Source organism: Apus apus, chromosome 8, assembly GCF_020740795.1.
Source record: "Apus apus isolate bApuApu2 chromosome 8, bApuApu2.pri.cur, whole genome shotgun sequence".
Lineage (NCBI taxonomy): Eukaryota > Metazoa > Chordata > Aves > Apodiformes > Apodidae > Apus > Apus apus.
Genome location: NC_067289.1, coordinates 2,659,301 through 2,664,976, shown reverse-complemented (window position 1 = coordinate 2,664,976; position 5,676 = coordinate 2,659,301).

Here is a 5,676-nt window from a genome sequence, read left to right as displayed (position 1 = left end):
GCCGAGGGGACCGGAGGATGGGGCTCTGGCCCGGCCCGCAGAGCCCGCAGCGGGAGGAGCCCAGCCCAGCCCGACCCGCCCCCCGGGGCCGCCCCGACGGGGCTCGGGGAAGCGGCTGGAGCCGGAGACCCCCGAGAAACGGACCGGCCCTTCCCAGCCCTCGGGGGGTGGGAGGCTGGAGCCCCCTCCCCCCGGCCCGGGGGGTGGGGGGGGGCTGGGCAAAGCACCCCCCCCTGGGGCAGCAGCGGCTCCCGAGGGGCTGCAGAGCCCTTGGGTGGGTTCCCGGAGATGTCAGGTCGTTTGTTCGTGGTGGTCCTGGAGGTCCCGCCCTGCCCTCAGGGCTCCATCTGCATGGAATCGTTTTGGTTGGAAAAGACCTTTAGGATCATCCAAGTCCCACCGTTCCCCCAGCCCTGCCCAGGCCACCACTGCCCCGTGTCCCTCAGCACCATCTCCAGGGCTTGGAAACCCCTCCAGGGATGGGGACTCCCCCCCTGCCCTGGGCAGCCTGGGCCAAGGCCTGACAGACCTTTTGGGGAAGAAGTTTCTCCTCATATCCCACCTGAACCTCCCCTGGTACAAGTTGAGGCTGTTTCCTCTGCTCCTGTCCCTTGTTCCTGGGGAGCAGAGCCCGACCCCCCTGGCTCCAACCTCCTCTCAGGCAGCTGCAGAGCCAGCAGGTCTCCCCTCACCTCCTGGTCTCCAGGCTGGACACCCTCAGCTGCTCCTCCTCAGACCTGTGCTCCAGACCTTTCTCCAGCTCCTTTGCCTTTCTCTGGACACACTCCAGCTCCTCAACATCCTTCTCTTAGTGAGAGGGCACAGAACTGGCCCCAGGATTTGATGCCACCTCACAAGTGCTGGGACAGGGGGAGGGTGACCTTCCTATCCAGTGTCCCACTGTCAGATACCTGCTCTGTCCATGCTTCAAACTGCTTGAGGAGTTCCTTTAGGGAGAGGGAAACTACCACATTCAGGAACCAAGGTGAAAAAAACCCAATAAATAAAAGCTTATATCACGTGTGCTTTTTTGGGGAAGTGCAAGTGCATAAAGCCACCCCAACTGAGGTCCAAGCAGCCATCACCGAGTGAGCCCATCATCCCAAAAGCCTTCAAGAAAGGGTGAGATGGTGATCTGACATCTCAGAGCTGAGTTGTGCATGTTCTCAGCCCCATGGCAGATGACTGCAGTAGCTTTTGGAGCTGGTGGCTCTTGGGGGCTCTGCTGAAGATGCCCTCAAGTGCCCAAGAGTTGGTGTCACAACCTGCTTTGTCTGCTGAGGGCTGGACACTGAAGGTTAAAGGACTTTTTTTCCCTCTCTCTTCTTGAGAATAACAAGACCAAATCTGTGTGGAAGTGCCCCTGGGATGTGGCTGGAGACTAAGATAAGGTGCAGAAGTAATGCTGGATGACAGGAAGGAAAAAGTGTCCTTGGAGCAGAGCCCTATGCCCTAGGGCCAGTTGTCCTTTTGGGGAGTGGAAGGATGAGGGGTGGTGATGGAATTCCCCACATTTTAAGCTGCATGGTGGGACAGTTAAAAGCACTTCTCCCTTCTGCTGCTCTCCATCCTGCTGCCACTCCTCCCCTGTCACACAGAGGTGCTGGATGGGGTAGGAATGGCAGTGAGGGGTGCCTGATACCATGTGTGTAGCAAAAAATAGATGTGGTTGGACTGCAATGATGCAAAGCCAGAAGAATCCTTTCTCCTCCAATTTCTTCATCTTTGCTTTCAGTGCAGCTCCTGCTGGCTGCCAGTTGGCAGTGGGGCTGGGGGTTCTTCCCTCCCCAGCCACTTTTTGGGGTTCTTTTAGGCTGAAACATGTCAAGACTGTCCTTTGAAAAAATGGCTAGCCCTCATTAATTCCTCCTCAGTGATGAGCTATTGACAGTAAAGGGGGACAGAGCTGCCATTTCATCCTGTGAGGTCATTGCCACTGGGAAGAGGTAGGAGAAACCAGAGGTTTCTCCAGTAATTAGTGCCCACGGGTTGCCCTACTCATTTGTGACTCGTCACTCACATCTCCTGCAGGAGCTGGGTGCAATGTAGGAAGTCTGCAATTACCTGCATGATCTCATCCCTCCTGCCTCTGATTTATATTTTTTGCTTTGCAGAAGGAGCTCAACAACCTTCTCCAGATGTTTTCCCAACCCTAGGGAGGTTGTACTCTTATTCCCAGAGTTTTGGTGGACTGGTCTTGCTCCAGATGGTCAAGGGAAGTGCATGTTTTGAGGAGGAAGACTTGCAAGCACTGCTACAGACTGGCTGGCAAGGCAGCAACTGCATGGGGAAAGCTGAGGGTAAATGGTCCCAAAGCTGGTGCATTTCCCAGCAGGACAATCAGGTCTTCTTCTCAGGGCAGCCCTGCAGGTGGGACACACAGCAGGATCAATCCTCTCTGAAAAGACATGCTGGCTGACATGGAATGAACCTCAGAGGTGCAGCAAGAGGGATCTAAAGAGCAAAAAAACAAGAGAGCAAGGGAAGGTTGAAGGAGGGTTTGTTTAGTCTAGTGCAGGTCAAGATAACAGGCTGGTGAGTGTGAAGGGCTGCTCTGAAATACAGGAGAAATTAGGGAAAAAAATGAGTGTTTTGTTGACCAGACTCTGAAAGAGAAGGAGGTGGTGGCATTCCTTGGCTGGAGGTTTTGGGAAGAGGCAGGACAGACATCTGAGACTACCACATCTCCCCGAGAGCTGGGGCTGGCCCAAGGGAGTCCCGAGTCCACTCCAAGCTCAGGATAAACTGGTTGGCCCCCAACTCTGTGTTATCCTGAACCTTTGGAAAGCCTGACTTGCAGCAGGCTGGTCGAGATCAATCTGGTTTCATTGCCCTTTTCTGATGGATTGGCCTTACTGGGACCTGAAGTTGGGGCACTGGTTGGGGCTCCTGTCAATTGATTCTTTTGGGGGGCCTGGCTGGGGCTCCATGGATAGATTCCTCCTTAGATCCCACAGCTGGAGCATGCACCAGGGGATGCTAGAGGAGATGCAAAAGCATCAGTGGGACAACATCCTATCTGGCTGCGAGCTGGGAGATTCCTTGGCCAACTGCAGGAGGGTGAAGAAGTGCAGCTTTTCTGCCAGCAGGCAAGAAAATCACACACACACACACCCCCCCCCAGCTCTTTGCAGGTGAACTTGGGGCCATGGGTGTGCACCCCAAGGGTGGGATGTGTGGACTCGATGGCCTGGAAGATCTTTTCCAGGCTGAATGATTTTATAAAGGGGCTACAGGGTGGGAGGAAAATTGGCTGGACCACCCCACTCACCACTCTCCCCAGGGACTACATTCATCAGGCAGAAAAAGCCCAGCTACCCACCTTTAGGAGGAACCTGCCTCATCTCTCCGACCTGCCCATTTTCCCTGAATCCTTAAGGATATTTTTCACTCATTCACCACGCAGGAGAAAATCTCAGCAGAGCTTCCCCCCATCTCTGCCTCATCTGTTTCAGGGGCAAGAAGGGATGCAGCCACGCAGCAGTGTCAAAAATACAGCCCCAAATAAAGCCTCCCCTACAAATTAACTTGTTTCCTTCACAAGCACGACTGAGACAGAACTCTCAGTGTTTAATTATGGGGATGAGGGACACAGAGTGTCAGCAGGGATGGACCAACAGCTCCTTCCCATCAGGCCAAATATTTTGCTGCCTCTCCCAAGATGATCTTGAAGATACATCTAGGACCAGGGTGATGGAGCAGGTGCCAGAGATGGCCACCTGAGGGAGTCTCAAGAAGCCATACCTGTTATATTGAAGCAGGAAAAAGTGGATCACCTCCTCTTGGCTCTGAAAGCAGCTCTGTCAGGGCAGGAGTACCTGCCTCGGTGTGGTTGATGTGCTGGAATGGAAAAGTGAACCCCAAAATCAATTGGTTGAGCCCAAATTAAGGAGCTGTGAGGGAAAAGGGGATGTTTAGGAACTCCTAAGGTTAAGGAGAGAGCTGAAGGCTGCTGCTCTGCCAGGACAGTCACAGCCCTGTGCTCCCCAATCCCTGTGCTCTGTGCTGCTCTGGACCCAGACACACTTAAAAGTGAGTTTCAAGTTAATCTGTTGGTAGACCACCTTCCTGGCTGGTTTCAGGGATATTTTCTGATTCCCTACCCCAACTCTTGCATGCCCATACCCAGCAGCTCCTCAAAGGACACACTCCCACAGAGACCATGGCCATGCCCAGGGAGATGCTGTGCAGGGACTGGAGCACCTCTCACCCTGGGAGAGGCACCAAGTGAGCCAGAGGAAACTCCACCTGCAGAGTGGGAAGAGCCCAGTGGTGCAGCAGCACAAACATCCCCAGGTTTCCCTTTTCCCCCACGTGCTTTGGGAGTTGTTTGTCCTGCTCTGGCCAGGAAAGTGGGTCAGCAAAGGGTGTTGCACATCCATGGGATTCCACATCCACGGGATTCCACATCCACCCCAGCAGATGCTGCTTTCCAAGCTGCCAGCAGATGCTGCTTCCCTGCCGGGTGGATCAGTGCCAGAGCTCAGGGGACACTTCCCACCCCCCCGCCTGGTGCTGAATTCCTGCCTGACACGCTGGCAGCAGGACACCCTGTAGAGTGCTTCAGCGGTGGTTCTGAAGCACATCACATACCACAACCATCCGTCACTGCCGCTAACAGGGCAACATGACACAAGGTGGAGCATCTGAGCAGGGCTCCTGGACTGAGCCGGAGTGATTCAGCTCAGCAAACACCCAAACAAAGGCTCTCCCCACAAGGCTATGGCACTGCCAGAGCCCGAAGCATTCCCAAGCCCTGGATACAGCTTTGAAACGGATTTTAGGGTGCACCTCGGCACAAACAACACCCCCCTTTCCCTCTGTGCCCCTCATGGAGGAAAAGCCTGCTCACGTGGAGCAGCACGCAGCTCCCGGGGACCTTCCCAGGTATCTCCATGCAGGGAAAGGGAGGGAGGATGTTCTCTGGCAGCAACAAGACAGCAGATGAACTCAGCTGCCAGGAACTGCACCACCACCAGCTGCAAAATCCTCATTTGACTAAAACACTCACCCAAGGACACGTGTGCTCTGCTGTATCAGTGCCGAGAGATTCCAAGGGAGCCTAAGATCGTGATGTGGTTAAAGGAACCAAAGGCTGCCTGCTCTGTGAGGGACAGAGGTCAGCTCTGGGTGTGGGCCTCCCCTTTCCCCTGGAACACTCCTGCACCCACCTGTGAGGTGAACAGCAGCACCAGGGCCCTGAAACACACCGGACAAGGAGCTGAAACACACCGGGCAAGGAGCTGAAACACACCGGGCAAGGAGCTGGCAGAGGGGACTTGGGATGCTCCAGGCACAAGAGCAGCACTCCACGCTCCCAGAGACATGTCAGTGGAAGTACCAGCATGGCCCTGGATGGGCTATCACTGCTGGGAGTTGAAAATCACTGCTGAAACCCTGCTGTCCCTTCCAGACCACAAACATACCCAGGTATGTGTAAACACCTTCAAGAGACACCCAGCCTAGTGCTGTTGGCAGCTCCTAGGCCTCAACTCTCCAGGCTCTTGCTTGGTGCAATTGCACATTATTTGCCAAACTGCTTCTGAGAGCAACAGGGAAAAATATTTTCCACCCTCCTCATTATTTTCTTGACTCCACAAATGAGTAGCCTGCTAATTCTACCACCAAAAACGTTCCCACCATAAACCCATGTGGGAAGCTCAATGTATCTCCTGC